The sequence below is a fragment of the Taeniopygia guttata genome, chromosome 1A, assembly GCF_048771995.1.
Source record: "Taeniopygia guttata chromosome 1A, bTaeGut7.mat, whole genome shotgun sequence".
Classification (NCBI taxonomy): domain Eukaryota; kingdom Metazoa; phylum Chordata; class Aves; order Passeriformes; family Estrildidae; genus Taeniopygia; species Taeniopygia guttata.
Window position 1 is genome coordinate 58,299,744 of NC_133025.1, and position 21,864 is coordinate 58,321,607.

Below are 21,864 nucleotides of genomic sequence, written 5' to 3' on the forward strand. Positions count from 1 at the left end.
TTTGTAGAAGATAAGACTTCCCTGGTGGAGATGAATAATAACTGAACTTGCTCTTCTTTGAGCAATTTGGCTTAGGGTGCAGATTTCTGCGTTTCCCACTCTCAGGCTCAACCTCCGTCCAGCCGGCTTCGGCGCTTTGGAAAAGCACGTGTACAAACTGCTTCATTAAAAATAAAAGACCCCGTAAGTGAACAAGAGAGCCAGCGAGCGAGAGGCAGACCCGGTTCTTGGCGAGCGTGACTTTATTAGCGGCGGGGCACCGCCACACTTCCAGCCGTGGGCTGCGCCCGCCGTCCCCCCGCGCCCCGGGGCGCGTCGCACCCGCAGCAGCGGGACGGGCTCCGAGCGGCTGCGCTGGGCACGGGCAGGAGCAGCGGGAGGGACGCACCGCTCCCCCACACCCACTGCCGCGTACCCTCACCCACTCTCCGAGCCCCGGCAGCGGCCGGCCGGGTCCCCGTGGACCGGCGGGGCCAGCCCGGGACGCTGCAGCGCTGCCCCGAGCAGCGGCGGGGCCGCTGGAAGAGAGCCGAGGAGGAGGAAGGAGGTAACCGCGGGCTCCGGGGCACAGGCGGGCCGCGGGGACAAGCGCTCGCTCCCCTCCTGCCCGCGGGAGTGGGGACACGGCGGGGGCTGCCCGGCCCCTCCGCCGCGGGCACGGGCTCCGGCAGCGCGGAGAGCCGCGGTCCTGCCGGGCCCCCGGGCCGCCGAGGTAACGCAGGGGCTGCGGGTGACACCGCCGGGCTTCGAGCGCGCCGCCTCCTCTTCGGCCCTTGCGGGAGAGCGCGGAGGGGAAGGGCACGGCGGAACCCCAAACTTCTGCCTCTCTCTCGGGCTGCTGCGCCCGGCTGGGGGTGCCGGGGATGAAGCGGGAGCTGAGCAGAGGGGATGCCGCGGGCTGGGCACGTGCGCCACCGCACCGCTGTGCCAGGGGCTGCCGGTGCGGGAGGTGCCAGCGGACACGCACACGCCCACGGACACGCAACTCTCGGCGTGTTTACTCTCAGCGAAAGGGCGGGAGGGGAGACCCGCTCCTCAGGAAGGGACTCGGGAGCGGTGTTCCCGGGACCCGCGACAGCCCCGCTCGGTGAAGAAGTTCCCGGGCGGAGCAGGGGGGCAGGCGGGAAGGGCTCGGTGCCGCCGCTTTGAACCGCTGGCTGTACCGGCGGATAGGCCCGGCCCCGCTCCCTCCGCGGACAGCGAGGATGAGGATGGTGCTGGCGGCGATGGCCGTTCGCGGGGGCAGCGGGCGCGTCACTTACCGGCGGCCGCCGCGCAGGGCCGCCCCGGTGCGCGGCGGGGCGGGCGGCGGAGGGGAGGTCGGGGGTGGTCTGAGGCGGCCCCGCCGCGCCGGGGGGACTCCCCGCGCAGCCCCCTCCCCACTGTCACCATATCGCCTTCCTCCTCCGCCTCCTCCTCCTCCTCCTGCCTGCCGGGGTGCCGGTGGCGGCCAGGCGCGGCGCGGCGAGCCTCTCCTCCCCCATTGTTCCCGGTCTCCCTCTCTTTTTTTTTTTTTTTTTTTCTTTTCCCTTTTGTTATTTGCACTCGCATTGTGTTGTGTGTCTCTGAAGCCGCCTCATGACCAGCCAAGGGATTTCACCTCGTCCTTGAGAGACAGAGAGCGAGAAGGGGGAAGGGGTGGGAAGAAGGGGGGAGAGAAAGGAAGAGCTCACCAAACACCCATCTCCCGGTCCCTCCCCGCACCTCTGGCTCTCCCCACCCCGCCAGTGTCTCACTTAGCACCCCGCGCCCGGAGGAGACATGACAGACAGCGGGTAGGTGCGCGACTGCCGCCGTTTTAACTTTGTTCCTCGCCGCGGCCGCTCCCCGGGGGCGTTCGGCGCTCGGCGCCCCGCGGGGCTCCGGGGGCGGGCGGGGTGGGCGCCGGCGGCGGGGCGGGGGAGGCGGCGGGGCCAGCTGTCAGCCCAGCTCGGCCGGCTTCCTCCCGGGCGCTCGCACACCTCCTGAAGTTTGGCACAACTTGTCACGCCCCCCCTTTCCTCCTCCTCCTCCTCCTCCTCCTCCTCCTCCTCCTCCTCCTCCTCCCATTCCTGCTCCTGCTCCGCTGCCGCCGGGGCTGGGGGCGGGCGGGGGCGGTCCGGCCGCGGTGCCCGCGCGTGTGTGGCGGGGCAGCGGCTGCTCCGCGCCCTGACCGGGCATGGCTCAGCCCTCGGGATCCCGGCGGAGCCGGCGGACAGGAAGCTTTAAATTGTTGTAATTGCCTCTCCGTGCGTGAGTGCCGAGCGGTGGCAGCCGCCGCGCCGCTGCCGGGGAGCGCGCAGGGGCGAGCGGGGGGCACGGCGGGCACCGCACCGGCACCGGGGTGGGGGGCACCGGCGTAAGCATCTTTACGTATTTCTGCGAGGCGCCTTCCTTGCTTCTGCCCGAGCGTGGTTCTTTGGAAGGTTGCGGAGGGCCCTAGGTTCGCTCGTTTTGGCTCTTTTGCCCTCGAAAAGAAAGCGGGTCGGGGGGAAAAGCGACTTCCCCGTCAGGGTGCGGAGCGCGGCCACGCTCGGCCCCGGGGGTCCCCAGGCACTGGCGCTGGGAGCGAGCACTGCCTTCTCTGAAAAGTTAGGGGACTTTATTCCAGCCCGAATGCGATCCTAGAATAACCGGAGACGCTCGCCGGGAGGAACGTGATCGGCTTTTCCCAGGGGATGGCATTCTGCCTCAGCCCTGTACTTTGGTCAAGGGTAGAACCAATAGCGAGCTGTGGGATTTTGGGTAATAAGTGTGGGAATCTGCAAGAGGAGTAGGTCTAAGAGTGATTTGTTTTCTTACTGCTCATGAATAATGGCCTCGAGCTTTTTTTTTTTTTTTTTTTTTTTTTTTTTCAACAAAACAGGCCAACGAAATAGGCACGTGGGAGATTTGTAGGCGTTCAACATCGCAATCATCATCATCAACAGCAATGCAGTAGGGGCGTCCAGGAGGATGGTGTCTGATGAGAACCGTTTTCTCTGAGACCCTGGCACAGGTAGCTGTCGCTATCATTACTAAAACATTGACCTCTTCTAAAAGAAAAGCCAGCAACATCCTAAAATTAGAGAGAAAATGTTTTTTGGTCGATTTTTTATTTTTAGTAGAGCTGGATTTCACTCCATCTCTGTCAAAGAGTGAAAAACAAAGTTTAGTTCAGATTAGGAAAGGAAGTTTGATTCCAGCTGTAGAACTGCAGGATAATGTGTCCTGGCTTTCATCCTTCCAGTTTAAATCCAGCTAGCTGTGCACAGCCTTGCTGAAGTGAGCCACTCAGATTGAAAGGCGACTTATGAGGAGCTAGTACAAGTTTTTCTTAGGAAGAGCTAGTACAAAGCTTTTCATCAAAGTATTTTATCATTTGAAACTTAACTGAAAACAGCTACTTGTATCTGCTGCTCTTAATCCTTCCCAGACCTGGAAGATACATTATTGCCTCAGAAATTAATTCTTTGTCCTGCAAGCTATACCCTTTACAGCTATCAAACAGTAATTGCAGAGAGAGATATTTTAAATTTAGCTATAATATCTGTCCAGGTTAGAGCCAGCTTTGTTTTACAAGGCTTCTGCGGCTGAAGAAGGAGAGGCTGGCACGATGTGTTGCATCTTGCAAATGGATAGCATGTCTATTCTGACATGATTTGAACATGAAAACCCAATAAAACACATGGTCATTATGCATGGAAATCTCACAGCAGAGCTTTCTGCTTGCACTTAGATTGTTTTGGTTGAGAGTTACACTATGAGGAGCACAAGACTTGAAAGCTGCAAGTGGCTTGTGTAAACAGATGGACATTTGAGATGTATCGATGGTTTCAAGTTAATTCAGTTAACATGTGGGTGCACATGTATTTAATTTAGTCTAGAGATGTATTGATGGTTTCAAGTTAATTCAGTTAACATGTGGGTGCACATGTATTTAATTTAGTCTAGTGTAAGTTTTTGTAAGCAATGGAAGCTCATATGTGCTTTTTAGAAAGAAAGTAGGAGCCTGTGGATTTTGTCTGTAGGTCTTGGAGCTACAGCTGTAGAGGCTCTTAGGGACTGTGACCATCCCGTTGTCATGATCTTGTAGGCCCAGGTGACACTTAACAGTTTTTCACTGAAGGTAGCTTGCAGATGAATTTTGAAATGGTAAGGTACCCTGTGCTGAGAAAACATAAAAGTGCTTAAACACGTCTTCCTGCACCCTTATCATACATGCTGCTTGCTGGCACCAGTTAGGTTGAGCAATACCATTAAACTGTCAGCGCTACTGTTTACAATGGGACAGTTCCTCAGTGCTCAGGGTGAAGAAACCCAGCAGTTTTCTGTTGGTGATGGTGAAAAGGCAGCACTGCTTTCAGGGAGGTTTGTAAGTGGCGGAGCTCTTGCTGCATAAAGCACGGGAGGAGATTGGGATTTGGCATCCCCAGCAGTGCTGCTGCACAGCAGCCTGTGTGCAGGAGCTTTGTTTTTGCCTGCAGTTCCTACTTACCCTGAGATAAAACACTCTGATGTTGGCATATGATACACCAAAAAAAAAAAACCCCACAGATCGTTTGTTGAAAAATAAGAATTCTGCAGCATTTAGGAGAAAGTAAATGAACAGTCCTTCTAAAAATACAGCGGTATGCTAAAATATTGCCAGAGCACTGCTCTGATGCTGTTGTAAGCTGTCATGTTTTTTGACCATTATAAATAGATTAGTATTATTGCAAGGATTTTTCTCCTATTAGCAAGAAAGTTTTCTTTTTCCTGTTTTCAACATGAAGATCCTCACATGTTCCCTGAACATGCAGAGCTGTTCTCATACAGAAGGCAGTGGGAATGTGGCTGGTGAGGGAGTGGGCATCTGGACCCCACTGCAACGGCCCTTGTAAAGCCTTTAAGTCTTCTGTACTGTAAGTTCAAGGGTTTTTTTTCAATTTGTTTTGCTTAAATTCTCCATATTTTCAAGACATTAGATACAGTCTAGTTAATCACTTAGGATATATATAGTCAAGTTCAGACACAAATTTGGTTTGAATTGAGGCTTGAAACAAGAGTGAGCTCCTTTCTAGCAGCACTGAAGTGCTGGGGGCTTTGGAGAGTTTTCTTTTTCATGATGTGACCAGACCCAAAGTAAATTTCCTTTCAGTTTTGTGACTGAACAGAAGGACTAGGGAAATGGGCAGCCAGATCTGCTTCATTTTGGGAAATCTGCTAACACATAACAACATTCAGGTCAAGATCAGAGCATTAGGCTTGCATTCTGCTGCTGGTCGTGCTGCTTTGGTCACTGTGTGGAGAGCAAGGTCTGCATGTAAAGAGCATTTGCAATGATTTAGGTGCAGTGGAGTCCACACGGTGCTGGCTGCACTCTGGACATCCTGGATAAGTGTCTGAGGATCACTCTTGCAGGGCTTTCCCCAGGTCTCTGGCCTCTTCAGACTCGTGGTGAATGCACAGGGACATGCACAGCACACTGTGTGTATGTAAAGTGCCTTGTCTGAACAAGTTTTTTATTGCTTACAGAGCACTCGTCTTCTCTGGCTGCACAGGTTTCTGGGTGAGGAGAACATACACTTCATGATAGCCTGAGGAGGGTCTCCTGTAATATTTCTGACAGCTTTATTTTCTGTCTCCTCCAGCCTCTTTCTTTTCCTTTGAGCTGCAAGTGTTGATTGAAACGCAGGTAATACATAAGAGGATCCTTTAATATTGGCTATTTTCAGAGGCACAAAGGACAATTACTTTCTCTTCCTACTAACCTCCTGCTGGCTTATTGGCTGCTTGGGAGGCTAGTGATTTTAAGAATACCACTTTACCCAGTGCATCAAATACTGAGCAAATCTTTGCTCACCAAGATCCCAGTTCCTACATCCCGTGGTAACACCAAAAATTGAACTTGAGTGGCCCAGAGCGCCAGCCCCTACTGTGAAGGCTCATACAACCATCAGCACTTTTGAGAGTTAAATCTGATCCATTGGCCCTGAGCTGTGCTGACAATTGCCAGCTAAAAGACCTTTCAGTGAATTGTCCTTTAATAGAACTCTTCCCCTCCCCCATTCCCATTTCCTGTTGTTCTTTTAAATAAAAAGAAATCCTGGTGACAAAGCTAAAGTGTATTCTGTCATTATTGTTTGAAGAATAAAGTATTTGTCTATATTTCAAGGAAATTAATTGCCTGAGAAGTGCAGGTCAGAGTTATTTTATAAGGATAGTGTTCTTCACTACTATAAAATCTTTAGCAAAAATCCTCACACCATTTAAATGATATATTTTTGTACTAGTATTTGATCCTTTGAATGATTACAGTTAAAATACATGGGGAAGTCAGTACTGAATTAATGCTGAACTGGTCTGAGAAAGGACACTGAACACTGAGACCAGTCTATTTTGGTTTGTGAGCATGTCCTGAGAAAAGCTGAGCAGGCTCAGTGGGCCAGTGCAATTTGATGACATTTTGTAGCTTCTGCAAGGAGCAGAGTTTTACAGAAGAGGAGCCAAATAAGATCTCAACTCATAGAGGAGTGATTTCCATTGTTGTCTCCTGGTGCCTAGAAAGCTAATCCAGGTTTTCCTTGAAATGAGTCTGAAAGATTTTAGGAACGCTCATGTCTAACTCAGCAGGCTTAGATTTGCCCCATGTACGCAGAACTTGACTTTACCAGTCCAAGCCTAGTGAGACGTGCAAGGTATAACTGGAGTATTACTAAAATTGTATTTAAGGTCTTACTACTGCTCTTTGTGACAGTGATCTTAGTTGTTGCATTTAATTTAATTTAGTTTAATTTAATTTAAAGCCAGATTGTCAGCCCTGGCTTTGGGTTAAGCAGGTTAGAAGGATGGCTGGGACAGCAAAGGATGGGATGGGGTGAAATTGGCAGCTCATAGATGAGCTCCTCCTCCTTTAAGTTGCTTTGCCTATGTTTTGGTGGTGAGGGGACAAAATTCAGTTGAGCTTGCTCTGCTCAGAAGCTTTGAAACAGATTTAAATATGGCTTGCAGTATCTTCAATTTCTACAGGGAGTAAGTGAACGAAACAGATTTAAATTAAACTGAGTGCCATATTGTGGTTTGTAGCAGTCAGTCTAAAGATACATTTAATTAAACGGGTTCAATTTCTAAACTAGGACTATGGAGTCTACCTTTTCCTCTGCTATAAAATCTTTGTGTATGAGCAAGCTTTCAGTGTAATGAAAAGGCTGGGGGACACACTTGTGATCCTTAGCTAACCAATTAAATATTTAGTTAATAAGGATCTAGAAGTTAATTTTGCAATCTATTTTTTTTTATGAAAGCAAAATACCTATTACATGGCTAAGTCAGTGCCTTTAGTCAGTGAATAGAAGAGTTGCTTTTCTTAGCTGGGAATACCATTTTAATGTCACAACCAACCTTCTAGCAGGAGATTAGTCCTAATAGACCAGGTTTATACTGAAAAAGATTCAGAAACCATTAGAGAAGAGAATTAGAAAATTATAGAAAATGAATGGTTTTCGAGAGATTTCAGAGCAGATTGAATTAAAGCCAGATAGTCACTTCTGTATTAAAGAACTTTTTTACTGGAACGGAGAAAGTACCTATTCTGTAACAGTGATTATTCCACCAAATCACACACTGGTGGAGTCTTCTCCACTGACTCTGGAAGGAGTCTGGGGACATTGGGGCACCCAGGGAAAGGCAGCTGTTGTGGCACTCTGTGTGCTGTCCCTACGTGGCATCCAGGAATATGCAAATGTATTTTAACTGGGATGAGCTTGCTCCTTATGCTGTGGCATTAAAGATCATGCTTCTCACATTGATATATAGGCAAGTGCATAAATAATATAAAGAAGTGCGGTGTATGTGTCAATTACACTTCTGTTTGATAACAAATTGCACACACCTGCCAGGAAGCTTTGCAAAACATATAAAAAGTGTATTAAGTCACAGAAAAGGGAACTTGTTAATGTAGTATTTTGCTTTACAAATTCAAATCTGGAAGAAGAGCGTGTTCAGTAGGAGATACTATGTTCTTTTCTGTGCTTCAGATTGATTTTTATATCTGTAACTGTATGCAGGCAGCTGCCAGGAGCAGGACAGGAGGATTGTGAGGAGAGGAGCAATTTGTTCCAATTTTTGGAACGTGGGTTTGTTTAGTATCACCGTGGTGCATTGAGCACATTACAGTGGAGGTTTACAAATACAGGGCAATTAATTAGTTTAGGTTTGGGAGTCACACACAGGTTACTCAGTCAGTGTGTGTGCACAGGTAGGGTGAGCAGTGAGTTGTTGATGGTACTTGTTGCTGAGATCCTGTAGACAGAACAGACAGGGCTGGGATAGAAACAGTGAAGTGCTTGTCACTTCTGCAAAACAATTTCCAATTGAAACCTGAAATTATATATAATGAGGCATTCCCATAAACGGGGTTGCCATAGGTAAGTAGCAGTTTGCACAGGATGATGGAAATTCTGCCATTGTAGAGGAATAATATTAATTATCATAAGAGGCTACAAATGAGTAAATGCTGATGAATATGTACCAATGTGTATGTGCGAGTTTAGTGCTTCTGAAAGGCAGCTGGCAGTTCTGGAAGCTGAAGGCCTCTCTTTGCCAGCAAAGTGCCGTGGAGGAGAGCAGCCCAGTAAAAGTGTGCAGTGATTCCCTGGGATATGTTCTGTGGCAGCCCCTGGAAGCAGGGGTGAGGATGGGGGTCAGCTCTGCAGCAACTTGAGGCCCTCTCAGTAAAACGTGTGCAGGGGATTCTCCAAGCATGTGTCCAGCTGCTGCCCAGCACATTTAAAACCTGTGCTTGGGTACTTCACGTGGGCGCTTGCGTCCCACCCCAGAGTCACAAGATGCCATTAGAGCAGTTTCTCACTCTTTGTAGGACAGAATGAGAATCCCTCTGAATGAGAGCAGTGCGTGTGTTTCCATGAGGAGCCCTGGAGGGGAGGAAAGCACCTTCTTGCACCTTCTTCAGATGTCCCACTGTTCTTTTAATAACTCATGCACTGTGCTGGCACAGAAAGGGGCTCCTAGTGAGAGGTAACAAGCTGAAATGGAGTAGAAAATGGAGAAACCAACAGATTCTAATTCTTAAAGTAGATTGGAGGTAAAGGCATGGGTCCCGTGGTGTGAATAGCAGCAGTAGTTGCATACCCAAGCACCTCCACCATGCATGCAAACACAGCATAAAGAAGTAGCTGTATGCAGCAAGATGGAAGAAAAATGCTGTTGCACAATAGTAGAAGGTTTTAGGAATGCAAGACTTTTCTTCTTGCTTTGCTTGGTTTTGAATTCTGTAGTTTTACATGTAAGAAAAAGGAAAATATGTCCTTGTGTAACAGGACAGTTTTTTTGTAATTGTTTTTATCTCAACACCTGTGTGTGAGTTGTAGAGGTGTGCTTTATGTCCCTGTTGAAGAACAATATTTAAGTATAGGCTTAGCTTTAAAAATTCATGTAAATTAAGCAAAATATGAGTTTACACAAGCGTGGTGTTTGTTAGGTAAATGAGATTTCAATGCAGCTTTGCATTTTTAAGACCATGCAGACAGTGCCCCAATGACCTTCAGGGTGATTTAGGTGCCTGAGTCATTCTAATAAAGGGGAAAAGAAAAAAGTTTATTTCCTAAGAAACCTGTGTTGTTAAACACCATTCTGAAAAGGCAGGGACTGCCACAAGAGAGTGTGGGAGGTGTCTTCCAGGACCTCCAGTGACTGCAGGATTTACATGAATCCCAGTTTTAAGGAGTGATACTGAGGACATTGTACATTTTAATGATAGTAGCAGAGATTTGGTTCTCTAAGTCCTTCTGCAGTTTTGTTTTCTTTTGTATCACTGGGGATGTTGGCCAGGTGGGGCCACAGGTGGCCACCTGTATGGGCAAGGCCAGTGCCAGCAGCAAACTGGACATGACAGCAGTCATGGTTTTGTATAGTTGAGGCTTGAAAACCTTCAGGATGGAGGTTTGCTTAGAGTCGTTTTAGGGTTTGTTAGAGTTCTTTTGGTTTTTGTTGGAGTTGTTTTTAATTAGGGTTGTTTTAGGGCTTGTTAGGGTTGTTTTGTTAGGTTGTATTTCCCTGATTATATTTCAGTTTGTGTTACACTCTTGTTAAGAACATCTTAGCATTATGGGCCTGGTTTTGTACCTTCTGCTGTCAGGGCAGAATTTGCTATTTGTTTCAGTCTATTGATGCTAAAACCTTGAGGTGGTGAGCCTGTGGTTAGCCACTTGAGCGTGCATCCACATGGGATTTCGAAAAGTGCAGAAAGAAGTTCAGCGGTCGGTGTTCAGTGAGCTTAGAGCACAGCTGTTTCCAAATCCAGCTGCTTCAAGTAAAAAAGTAGCAAAAAACTTACAAAAAAAAAATCTGACTGAACCATTGAGTATTTTGCTATTGGTCTCCTTTATTTATCAGAACAAGGTTTTGCCTCTCTTAGGCTGTTCAGAAAGCGTGGAGTCTTTTTAGTGTCCTAATAGGCTTTGGTTCAGCCCCCTGTACAGTTTTCTGTATCAAGCTTTTGTTTGTTACAGCTCCAGCTCAGGAGAGCAATGAGTGGGGTGTTTCTGTGCAGGAGCTGTGGACTTCTTTGTATTGACTCAAACACACAGTGTAAAGAAAATGGGGATGTGTGTTGGGAGGCAAATGAAAGCGTATTTTTTTTAATAAAGTGTCACCTGCAATGTGCTTCTAAATAAACCTCTGTATGGCCATGGATGGGGTTTTTTCACTTGAAAGACACTATCTCCTTCTTCTAAACATTTGCGCAGCAAAGTAATGCATTATTGCATTTTCATAAATAATTGAAAAGCAACTTAAAAGAAAGTAGGCCAACAGAAAAAAAAAAGAGAAACTGTCGGTTTCAAATTTGAAAGAAGAAAAATATGTTTCCTTCTTGATAGCAAGTCAGTTAAATGTTATTAAATCCCATTTTCCCAGTCTGACATGACCAAAGACAAATCCGAAAATTGACAGTTACGTTTGAAAGAGAGAGAAATGGGGGAAAAGGTTTTGAAATGCTGAGATTGGTTTGGATTGTTTATATTTTTTATTTTTTTTAAATTTTTTAAAATCCTCCCCATAAGAAAGGAATTGTGACCCCTTATCAGTTTGCAAGTCACTGAGGAGGAAGTCTCTGGAGGTCTGTGTGTTGGTTTCTCTGTGCCATTTGCCATGCTGGGCTGTAATAATGCAAGTTATTTTAGAACTGTGCATACGTTAGTGTTCTGGCGCAGCATGATACAATAATGTGTGAAAAAGCATAAGATCACACCTTGGTGAAACTTGCAGATTTCCTGCATAATCCGACAGTGAGCTCTTGTCAGGTTTTGACTATATGTAAAGTGAGAATAAAGTTTCCAGAAGCAAAGCGCAAGCCTTGGATGCATTTGGAATGGCTGGGCGGGGATTTTGGCCCTGACGTGGTTCCGAATGTGCCTGGCTCTGAGCACTTCAGTCCCACTAATGTGGCCAGCAGCTCTCCTTTGGTGCTTAAAGTCTGGCAAATATTTCAAGCCCTTTGCTGAATGGGAGCTTTAATTGTACTGGTGCTGAGGAAGATCTTTGAGTAAATAATTCCTTAAAAATCATCCATCTATGGTTTTTTAAGGAATTATTTGCTCAAAGATCTTCCTCAACTGATCTTCACATGATCAGTTTTCTGTACCACACAGTGGGATGGATCTGGTGACACAACCAGATGTTGACTGTGGGAATGGTTTATGGCCATGGCTCTCTTCACTGGTCTGTGGGCACGTTGGTCCCAAGCTGGTGTGGCTGAGGGAAGATGGGCAGACAGACGGGAAGTGGGAATATTCAGTTTCTAATGCTCTCCATGCAGGATTAGGACCAGCAGGGTCTGTGTCTGGGCCTTGGTTTTTGCTGTACCAGAGGTTATAGGGAACTGCTGGGTGAGGTCCTTCCATAAGGCAGGAGGCCTGGCCAGTGAGTCCCAGCAGTCCTTTTCTGGCATGGAGATCAACAGATCAGTGATTGTCTGCATCAATGTGTTGTTTAATGTGCTTTAAGGATTAGAGTTGTTCAAAGAGTCTACCCCAGTGAAAATAAGCTTCATGCAACTGATCTGTCCTCCAGAGCAAAAAATATGCATTCTCTCCTGCTTTCCTCCCAGCTTTACTCTGTCTCATTTTTTATAACCAGTGAGGCTGTGTTTCAAGTCCCTGCCCACCGTTTCTAAAATGTGTGATATATTTGTTAAGGATTTGGAATTTGGGATGCTTCGCTATAACTTTGTGTAGGTTTTGTAGAAACACCTGACGTGTGTTTAGTTCTTAAACACCTTCTGTGCTTGATTTATCCTCACAGGTTGTCAAGGTATTCAGATGACCTGAAACTGAGGAAGTGAGAGGGAGCTCAGCTGGCAAAAGTCTGACATTGAGTCTGACTGCGGCTCAAATTTGTTTTGCAGAGTTGAGCCCAGGCTGCGTAGGTGGTGAAGAAAGCCTTCTTCACTTCACCATTGTATCCAAAAAGCTCTGAGCAGCATGGATTTTTTGCAGGTGATGAATAACCTAGTTAGCTCACATTGATTCCATCGGGTGACAGTTCTCCTTGGAGGAGGCATGGTGGGAATTTGTGAGCCTGGGTTTATTGGTGGGGATGCTGGGGTGGGAGGTCCTCTTTGGGAGGAACTTTGGGAGGTTCTTTGGGAGGTCCTCTCAGGCAGAGAACTCATGACTTGGCCATCTGACCACCAGGCACGAGTTACTTCTTTATATTTGTCAGTGGTGTTGGCCATGCAAATGCCAAACAAGAAGCAGCTTGGCTTCTAGTGGAGCAAGTTCAGAACTTTTACCCTCATTGGGCATATTTTGAAGGTCCTGTTATCACCAACTGTGATCATCAGGGCCAGGCAGATCTTGAGTTTAGATATGTGGAGGATGCTCCCAAACCAGAGTCCCTGTCTGTTGTCAGGGAACTTCCCTTCCCTTTGGCTGTCCTGGCAGTGTCACCTGGGGTAAAAGGCCAGCTCTGTGTGTCCTGGGAGGTGTCTTGTCTAGGCTGAAGGAGGGCTTTCTGAGCAGAAGACAGTCATGCTGTCGATGCAGTGCACTGTGCATAATTGTTTGTGTTATTACTGTTTTACATTTGTATTTGTAAGAGGAGCATATTGATGACTGCGTGTTAAAACTCTGTCTTTTAGTGCCTTGCTTTCTTTCTGAAAAAGGAAGAAAGCTACATTCTTACTTGGGAAAACACAGAATTACACTGGAGCTGTGTTCATACATGATCAAACGCAGGCAGATTAGGGCACGGTGTATAAATTGCCTTCATGTTCGCTGGGTTAGCAGCTGTCAAATAAGTGATTACAGGCGTTGGCATTGCTTTGCTTCCCATAATCGCTGTGAAACAGGGATGGAAATGTAACAGATGCCATTTAATATGGACCAGCACCCAGGTTCTGCCTCTGGCTCTGGCTCTTCTTGCCTCATGGCCAAAGTTTCTTAGCATCTTTTTTGCTTTAATTCCTCAGTGCTTATAAATGGAGCTAATATTGCTCTCTTGCTTTACAGGAGATTTCTGAGGCTGTTTGGTAAATCATTTGGGATCCTTTGATGAAAGATAGGAAGTATATGCTAGAGCATTAGTGGTGAGGTTAAACTGAAAAATTCTGTTGCGATTGAGGAAAATTTCTGCTCCTAGATGAGCTTTGCTTTGCTGGGTGGTGTTAAACTTCTGCAGGAAGTAATTTTTTTCAGAGATTGTGTTGGGGTGTCATTTCCTGGGATTTTTTAATTTTTTAACTGACAAGGCTTTTTGATACCAGGCACTACAGTTGAAGTCCTGTTGAAGAGCAAATGAAGTGTTGTGATGCTATTTTTTGCAGCATAGGAGTCTATGGTGACTCATTTAGTGTTTGTAATGCCTGTGACAGATTAAAAAAAAAAAAAAAAAAATCAGTTATTCCCAATGAGATGGATACACTCAGCCAGACCCTATTTCAGAATTATTTGCTGCACTGTTACGACCAAAGTACACATCTTCCCCCTCCCCCTCCAAAAGAATCCAGCTTATCATGAAATGTTTATCAGAGCCATATAAACATTTCTTGACTGCTGAATTTTGCAGGGAAATTCTTTTGGTCTAGCATATGTATTGCAAACAAAACTCTTCACAGATTTAAAAAAAAATATATAATTAGCTTGGTTGCAGCCCTACTTATTACCAAGCATGCCAGCATCTGGCAAGGGTACGGTGATCTGGGAATTCACTGCTTGAATCCTTGGAACAAAGTGTTCTGATCCGACCCCAGGCAGTGAGTCCAGGACTTGAACTGGAATCTTCAGGAGCAGAGAAGTCTTAAGTGTCTGGAAAATTGGCCTGTTGAGTCACCACACAGGCACTAAAACAAAACTAATTTTAAGCAGGTCAGAGTTCAGTGATTCCCTCTGGAATCTAATTTTTTTTTCCCCTAAAAAAAAGAAGTCTCATGTTTTAAATGAAAAAGGTCAAAGTTGATGCACAGCTACAATTTTTGAATGCTTTCCCTTAAGAACAGCCACCCAGGCTAGGATTAGCATGAAGGGCTGCTAGGCTGGCACTTCAGTGTCTGGGTTAAAAATATTTTAAAGCAGTAAATGCAGTCAGAACAGAGAGAGAGAGATCCCTGGGAGCCTTCCTATTCAAAAATGTGTAAGCTCAGGGCAGCAACTGCAATGTAATTTAGGGCAGTATATGCTTCATAGCTTTGGAGAATATTGCCTCTTGTTAATGTTGCATTGGAGGACAATGGTATAGCAGTAATTTTAGAAAGGTGGTATTCCTGTTTGTTTTACATTGGAAACTTCAGAATAAATGAAAGGAAGCATCAACTGAGGAAGAAGCATGACTGCCGAAAGCCAGCTGTGAATCCATCTCTGAGCAGGCTGTAGGAGCGGCGGGGGAAAGTGGGTACAGAAACATTTTCCTGGGAATGCAGCTGCAAAAGGAGAGCACCAGACAAAGGCAGAATCAGGTACGTAGGCAAACTTCTGTCTGAGAACCCAGTGAGGAGCCTGCTCCTGTTAAATGACAGAATGTTTGGGGGATCGAATGACAGGACATTGTATTGCTTTTCCATTGCTGAGGGAGTGGGACTGTCTGGGAGCAGGGATGATTCAAATAGCTGTTCAGAAAAGCGTGGCTTGTGAGAGGGAGGGAGATTTTTCCTTCCCATTTCTTTATTAAGATCATTTCCTTCTTTGCCCCTTTGGGTCTTGCCAAGTTTGCTTTACATTTGCAAGTGAAAAGGATGGGTCTGGGCTACCCAAGGAAGCTTGGATCCCAGCTCTGTTTGTGTCAGGCATCGTGGGCTTGGTGATCTCTGTTTATCTCTGAGGAAATAGTCCTGCTTGCACAACAGGGCAAATGCAATGTGCAGATGTCAGAGCTGCTAGAGCAAAGAGGGCTGTCTAGGAAAAGCTATGCCAAACCTAATGGTGGAGTGGAAAAGGAGCAGCTAGGACTTCTGGCTTCCTCCCTGTGCCTTTCCATGGCTGTAGGAAAATCTCCAGGCCAAACAGAAAGCTGGTTGCTCCTCGTAGTGAGCTGTAGCTCATGCCAACTGTTCTGTTGATAGGAGGATATTTTAATGAATGTTTACCCACGTAGGGGGTGCAAAGATTTGTGTGCTCTGGTCACCAGTGCAGTAGTCAGAATGGTCTGTGAAATAACACTGCTTCCACAGGACTTCCCTTTCAGTGTGTAGGAATAGCTGAGAATGTGTCTTTTGGAGTGAAGGAGCTATAAAGCTTAAATTTATTAGGAGAACAGCAGCCTGCCTTGCTACTACATGCAGTTATTGGAATGCTTCTCCCGTGTTATTCCTGCAGGTATACGGGGCACGGGGATTTAACTGGGAGGATGTGTGAGGCCCTGAGATCCAATTTGTCTTCCAGGCTACAGCGAGGCTCCATTTTTCCCAGGCTTAACAAGTAGCAACAATAGTTTACTAAAATATTTATTTATATTTAGTGAAATCTTACTGACACACAGTTGGTTGTGCATTTAAGATCACAGTTTATAGCCCTTTGAAGTCTCCATGTCTGAAGGAAAGAGGAATGCATAGGAGAAGTTGAACTTGAATTAATTGTGGATGCAGATACAGACTGAATTTCCTGTGTGGCTCATTTTGCTAAGGGAGTAAGTCAAGAAATGAGGAATGCTAGGCCAGCTTGTATCACAACGGGAGGTGGTGCAGCTTTAGTGCAGAATAGCCTTGTTCACTGAATTCAAATTATTGACCAGTTCTCCAACCTTCAGGGATGATGGTGGTTCTGAAGAAAAAGAGTTAATTTATGATTTGTGTAGCTTCATGATTTGCAGTTGTGAAGGTGGGATAAATCATACACACTTCCAGCCCTGAAACTTTAATCTGCAGTGATTTGAAACCTGAAAACTACAAAATATTTAAAGGTTCGGATTTATATTTTCCTTTTTGAATGATGTGGTTCTTCTCACTAGATTGTGACCCAGTGGAAACTTTGCCATAAGGAAGAATTTTAGGGAAGCAAGAAGCTAAATATGTTTTGGGCAGCTCCCAAATACAGTGTTTTTTTGTTTGTTTGAACTCTGCATTTGTAATTCCACAGTTGTCCTTGCATCCAGCCCCTTTTAAATCTTCTCTTGGCACAGGAGAGTTGCAGCATGTGCATGCTGTGATGATCCTTTTTGTTTAACTCGCAATGCTTTGCTCTCAAACTGGCTATCAGAATATGATGGGTCAACAGGATGATTCTGTTTAGCATGAAGCACACTGAAATATCTCCTTAGGTAGTGCTTGTGATTTCTCAGCAAATACTCAGCCCAGTGGGGAGCTGCAGGACTCACCTCCATCTCCCAAGGGTTAACAGTAACCTATAATAATAATCTTGTGGCACAAAAATGCTTCTTTTTATGCATTACCTATTTCCAGCGGCCTAATTTAGGTTTTGTATCAAAATGGATATCACAAACACTTGAGCTTCCTGCTGGGAATGAAAGTGCTACTGGGAGACTCCGTTCTCTGTTATTCCCATGGTGTCCAGGAGGGGTGAGGAGGCAAGGAAACAATTGCTGATATCTGTAGCAGTAAGCATAAATAGTAGCAGGATGGGTTGCAAAGCTAAAATGTTTTGAGAGTATTGTTGGTGTCAAAGTCTGGCCCTTGCTTTTGGTTAGAATATATCTATGTGTTTGTGTGTAAATATATGTGTTTTCATACTGGGGCCAAATTTACATGTCAACAAGAAGAGAGTTGGTTATATTTTATAATTGTACAAAAATTCACCTGTCATCAAAAGAAAAGGGTATTTTTTTGGTGTAAAATGGGGTTTTGTACTCAGCTTAAATACAGAGGCAGCTGTACTCAAAGGTCAGCACACGTGTCCCTGCTCTCTCCGTGCATGTTTCATGCCATATTCTGCTGTAGATCCAGTGGAACAGTTTCCATCATTTACTTTCCTCGAGGATCTTTCTGTTGAATGCTTTTATGTAAAAAAATCATGTTTGGATATTTTGTTGTTGTAAGAAGTTTGAACAAGGAAAACAAAAACTGGATTAAACTTTTTTTTTTTTTTTTTTTTTTGGTAAAAAATGCTTGCTGAACACCCTATCCTTGGTATTGATTTTCCATTGGAAGCACATGTGGTGGAGAAGGAAGGTTTTAACAAAGCCTACAAAATGCTCTTGTTTCTGAATTTCCTGGCAGTTGGTATTTTCCCTTCTCTTTTTTGCAACACTTGGTTATGCCAAATCTGTCTCAAACCGTGCCTTCTCCTCTCCCTGATCCCTGCTTTGGGCAGGAAGGCAATTCCTGTGGCAGGAGCCATTTTGCTGTCTCAGCCTCTGGAGGGAAGGGATTCGACAGCCAGCTGGACATGAGCCAGCAGCGTGGCCAGGTGACCAAAAAGGCCAATGGCACTTGGCCTGGATCAGGAGTGGTGTGGCCAGCAGGGGCAGGAAGCTCATTCTGCCCCTGTACCTGGCACTGGTGAGGGCACACCTCGAGTGCTGTGTCCAGTTCTGGCCCCTCAGGTTGGAAAGGACATTGCGATTTTTGAACCTGTCCAGAGGAGGCACAAGGCCGGAGAGGGGCTGGGAACACAAACCCCTTGAGGAACGATGAGGGAGCTGGGGGTGTTTAGCCTGGAGAAGAGGAGACTCAGGGGTGACCTTGTCACTCTCTACAGTGGCTGTAGTCAGCTGGGGTTGGTCTCTTTCACCAGGCAGCACTGACAAAATGAGAGGACATAGTCTCAAGCTGCACCAAGGGAAATATAAGTTGGATGTTAGGAAAAAGTTTTTTACAGAAAGGGTGATAAAATATTGGAATGGTCTGTAGGCACAGAGTTTGTGGTGACTGGGAGTGGAGCTGTGGCCCAGCTGTGCAGGACGGGTGAGCAGCATGAAGGGAACAGCCATGGAGTGCCCAGGTGCACTGACCAACCCCAGAGGGGACAGAGGGCACACAGGTGCAGTGCATCAACATCAGGGCTATAAAAGGCTGGACTGAAGGACAGGAAGGGCAGCTGCTGCAGCCTTCTGAAGTGGAATGGTGTTCCTCTGTGTGGGCAGCTTTCAGATGCCTTCTTAAGAGGTAAGGTGTTACTGTGTTTGGGGTGAAGCCTTCTGAAATTGTATGGGGACAGTCTGTGTCTCATGGCTGTCTCAACTGTAGCATGTTCTGTGACAATGGTCTGCCTGGGGAGGTGGTGGGGTCACCATCCCTGGATGAGTTTAAAAAAAGACTGGATGTGGCACTGGGTGCCAGGGTGTAGCTGAGGTGTTTGGGCTGGGATGGACTTGATGACCTTAGAGGTTTCTCCCAACCTGGTGATTCTATGTATGATTCCCAGGGTTCTTGTTGCTCTAGTCTGGCAGGTTCAGGTGCTGAAATTTGGATGGGGTGAAAAGTGCTCCCCTGATCTGGCTGCCCCTGTGAGTGTAGACACTTGGGCTCTAACTGGGTATGAGGGAGTGAACAAGAATCCTGCCCAGTTCTGGGTGCAGGTCTGCCTTGGCCAGTCCACAGGCTGTCCAGGCTGGGTATACAGTGAGCACCCTGGGGGATGCCTGAGCCTGTGTGTGAGCTGGCTTCAGTGCTTTGGGGACAGGGAGGGCAGAGCCAGGCCAGGCTGTGTGGGGTCTGTTCCACTGGTTTGGGCATTTTTGTGTTGGCCTTGCCCAAGCTGCCTGGCTGAGCATCCAAGTGGTCCTTAAGGAGAGCAGCATTGGCCCACCCAGTGCAGGGGTGAGTGTGGGGCAGGGCAGAGAGCATGAGCACCATCCCACTCTGCCTCTGCCATGCTGGGGAACTCTCCTGACCTTTTGTTCCTTGGTTTTCTCATGCTTAAGGACATACAGACTTAACCATTGCTCATGGGTTTTGCAAGAATTAATTGCCATTTCAACCAATTTGAGGACTCATAACCCTCAATTAACAAGAACTTAAGCAGTTATTTTTCTTTGTATTTATGCTATAGGAAAAATCCGCTCATTTATTTCCAAGCACATGACACACAAAAACTATCTTCACACTTCTGAGTGGAACTGGGGCTTGATGCCAAGGCTTTTTTTTTCCCTAGAGAATATGGTATGCTCATACACTCGGATCAAATGGTACAACCTTATGGTTTCACTTGGGAGGTTGAGATTTTTTCTCACTGTGGTTTTGTACTTAGAAACTTTAAATAGCTTCTCTTTGGTCAAGTTCTTTGTCCTAATGTCTGCACCCATTGCCAATGTCCTTCAGTATGTGAACTTGATTTTTTTGGAGTAGCTCTAACTAGTAAATGGGGTGTCTTCCCCCCCACCCCCCCATATTTCCTGCCATCTTCTTCTGTGTTAATTATTTGGCTTAAAGACTCTGGGAATTAGGGAAGGAGAGTGGAGAAAAAATATAATAGGGGTGCTTATCACCTTTTGTCCTCTTTCTTTTGTGCATAGAGAAGCCCTTGAGTGTATTAATTTTGGAATTGGGAGTAGCTTCTGTCCCACACCTGATGTGGCCATACAGTGCCCTGGTCTAATGTGGAACTTGGGGACACAAAGTGAAGGAAGTCAAAGTTTGTGACTCTGCATTTATCATCATCTGTGAGTTAAATCAGAGCTAAGGGTTTTTTCTGTTGTGTTCTAATTTCCTTTGTTTTAAGAAAGTATGTTTTAAATGAAGTGGGGGAGGAGGGTAATGTGCCTCTGACATGCTTTGGGATCCAAGGCTCCTGTGGACCCCATAGGATGTCAATGGACTCATTAAGATTTAGCCAAGTTTTATGCATTATTCATAATATACATTCACAGCATGCACCCTAAAGACTGTCTCCTGTAAATGCTTAGTCAGAATCATTTGCATTCTGTATCATGGATCCGTAATATAAAATACATTTAGCTACGTTTTGAGTATTATCCTTTACACTTATTTCTAGCCTTTACTCTTATGGCATATGCAGCAAATGTTTAAACAATAACATGCAGTTATGTTTGGTTGATCTATATCAACTAATGAATAATAAGGACCCTGATGAAAATTAATTATTGCATAAGAGCAATGGACAGCTTTTGCCTCTTTGTAGCTTCAGTGACATTTTAAACTTACTTTTCTAATGTGTTTAAGAAGTGTTTTAAATTCTGGGCTGATATTTTGTAAATTTTGTATTTCAAATGCATAAAAAAATCATTTCTGATGTGCAAGGTTGGCAGGTGATAAAACATCAAATTAAAGCTGAGATGCTTAATAATCATCAGAGTCTTTTGCTGTGCATTTACTCTAATCCTATGAACATTATTTCTGCTGTACATGACAAGACGAAAGAATCGACAAAACACTACATCAGAAAATTAATTCTCTTCCTATCATTTAAAGCATTGAAGCTCCTCTATTTTCTTTTTCTCAGCTGCCAGTACATCATGATGATGAGTCTGATCTCAGCTTTGCACTGATCCACAGAGTGGCCCAGGCATGTTCCTTATACACCTCTGCCTTAGTTTCCCCATGGGAAATGGTTTTCCTTAAATTCATCTGTACAAGCTGTCTATCTGGATTTACTCCTTCAGCACCCTGCCACTGCCAGGAGAGAGTATTCCTGTTGGGAATGCTGCTCTTGCAAGACAATGGGATTTCTTTTGGGGCCAAGCTGCACTAGGGGGAAGACAGAGGCATGAGGATTATCCTCTTCATACAGAATTGGTTAGGGAATTGCTTTTGTGACTTGTCTTCGTTTCTGAGGACCATGGTAATGTTTCTAGTTGCTGGAGCTTGCACATGAGAACACCAGATGGGCAAAATCCAGGATCCTGTGGCATCCTTTGCAGTTCCTTTTAACTTGGGGTACTGCCCCTCTGTGTGTTCAGAAGGGCATGGGTGATGTCAGCCTTTCACCCTTTTCATTTTTCAGGGAAGTTGTGCAGGTTACAGAAGAGCTGTTGGGATGGTGATGCCCTTGTCTCAGGGGCCTGGCTCACACTGGGCAGAGAGGTGCCTTGAGACTAAATATACACTGTATACACAAGGGGATACAAGTGACTTGCTACGTCAAGTTCTTTGCTGATGTTGTAATACTTGATTAAAAGCCAGTGCTTATCAAAACACTTCAAAAAGTCTTGATACTGCATAAGATTGAAATGTTGTTGTTTTTTTTTTTTTTTCCCATCATAGACTTTAACACAGGAGAATGTTTTGGCAAATACAGTCAGGAAGAAAACAGTTGGTATAAAATTAATTTAAAATCCTAAGGATTGTTTATATTTACTATTTACTTCTGCTGGGTATTCAAAGCTACCTTTAGGCAGCATGCATACAGCATGCCCTGGGGATACAGTAGAGAGTTAACAACGATTTTGCTGTGGCCCAGGCAAAGTGGGAACATGCTATCCTTTGGTCCAGAACTGTCTCTTGGGCTCTCACAGTAACAGCTAAAATACAAACACTTTGCTGCCTTTTTGCTCAAAAGA

At 45.7% G+C, this 21,864-nt stretch overlaps 1 protein-coding gene across 29 annotated transcripts in view; it reads left to right on the forward strand.

Annotated features, from left to right (window-relative positions):
* The first annotated feature begins 407 nt into the window (after positions 1–407).
* Positions 408–21,864, forward strand: part of SOX5 (SRY-box transcription factor 5) — a 612,816-nt gene continuing 591,359 nt past the window's right edge. For 14 of the 29 annotated variants that reach the window (XM_072923578.1, XM_072923569.1, XM_072923597.1 and 11 more), the window contains exon 1: positions 2,846–2,977. The gene's annotated coding sequence lies outside the window, so the exon portion shown is untranslated. Of the gene's footprint in view, positions 548–638; positions 713–1,547; positions 1,776–2,071; positions 2,215–2,845; positions 2,978–14,746; positions 14,912–21,864 lie in introns of those variants that run through there. The other 15 variants (XM_072923570.1, XM_072923583.1, XM_072923589.1 and 12 more) reach the window with 7 other exon arrangements.